The 1,253-nt window shown below is 35.8% G+C and overlaps 1 protein-coding gene across 1 annotated transcript in view; it reads left to right on the top strand.

Annotated features, from left to right (window-relative positions):
• The first annotated feature begins 814 nt into the window (after nt 1-814).
• The window catches only part of LOC145877157 (NLR family CARD domain-containing protein 3-like), an 18,195-nt gene continuing 17,756 nt past the window's right edge, over nt 815-1,253 (top strand). The window contains exon 1 of the mRNA XM_082972442.1: nt 815-1,011. The gene's annotated coding sequence lies outside the window, so the exon portion shown is untranslated. The remainder of the gene's footprint in view (nt 1,012-1,253) is intronic.

The raw sequence follows: 1,253 nt of genomic DNA, 5'->3' as shown, positions 1-1,253 counted from the left end.
AACTTTGATTTTCATTATCCACATTTGTTTTGTTACTTTTTGAGAGCGACATGTTCTCTTGCTATCAAGCTCATTGTTCTGAATGAATGTTGATATTAATAAAGTAGTGTTGACTACAGTAGGCTACGTAGACCTGTTTTTCCCCACCAATCAACACACAGAGAAATAAACAAAAAGTTATAATTGAATAGAGATATTGGTGATTTTATGAACTTAATCAGATCTAAATTATTTATTGTCACTGAATGTACTATGTACTAATGAAATGTGTTAAACATGTTGTTCAATTTGTAGTGTAGGCGTATTAATTGTGCTAATATTATATGCTAATTATGTTCTGGCCCGCCCACTTTAACTCAGAAAAAAATTCTCCCGATGTCACGTCCTGACCAGAGAAAGCTGTTATTTTCTATGGTAGAGTAGGTCAGGGCGTGACAGGGGGTTTTTCTAGTTTAGTTTTTCTATGTTGTTTTCTAGTTTTGTATTTCTATGTTGGGTTTTGTTTGGGATGATCTCCAATTAGAGGCAGCTGGTCATCGTTGTCTCTAATTGGAGATCATACTTAAGTAGGTGTTTTTCCCACCTGGGTTTGTGGGAGATTGTTTTTGAGTAGTGTATGTTTCACCTCTGCATCACGGTTTGTTGTTTTTTTGTTCTTTAGGTTATGTGTATGTATTGCATAGTTTCACAGTTCAATAAAATATGTGGAACGATAATCACACTGCACTTTGGTCCGCTCCTCTCTATGACAACCGTGACACCCGAAGCCAAATCTAGTTGACAAACCCTGTTTTATAGTATGTCATGGCCTTTACTGGCCAACTGCTGTTATGTTTATGATATACTATGGTGTTGTGTCACTAGACTTTGACCAGATATTATTGCATCCAAAGATCAACTGTACCTAGAACATAGATACAGAGCCACTTGTTATCAGGAAGCTGCTCTCTCAGCACAACGGAAAATATCTCAATGACTTGACATGTTCTGGTTGTGAATTCAGGCTACAAGGTAAGAATCTTCCCAGGGATTATTGTAAAGTGTGTAGAGAAATTAAATGTATGGTGTTATTTTAGTATAGTGACTGACAGTAAAACACTCAGATCTAACAGTCCATTTCACCTGGGACAGTTATGTGACAGTTCAATCATACAAAATGGTGCTAACTGGGCGTAGGCGAGTCAAATTCAAAAACATATTGTTCATATATTCATATATTGTGGTTATTTTACAATTTGTATATTTTTATGTAT

This window comes from Salmo salar, unplaced genomic scaffold (genome assembly GCF_965601325.2).
Source record: "Salmo salar unplaced genomic scaffold, fSalSal1 ptg000691l, whole genome shotgun sequence".
In the NCBI taxonomy this organism is placed as follows: domain Eukaryota; kingdom Metazoa; phylum Chordata; class Actinopteri; order Salmoniformes; family Salmonidae; genus Salmo; species Salmo salar.
The sequence above is the reverse complement of the archived record's forward strand: the minus strand, read 5'-3'. Positions and strand labels throughout refer to the sequence as shown.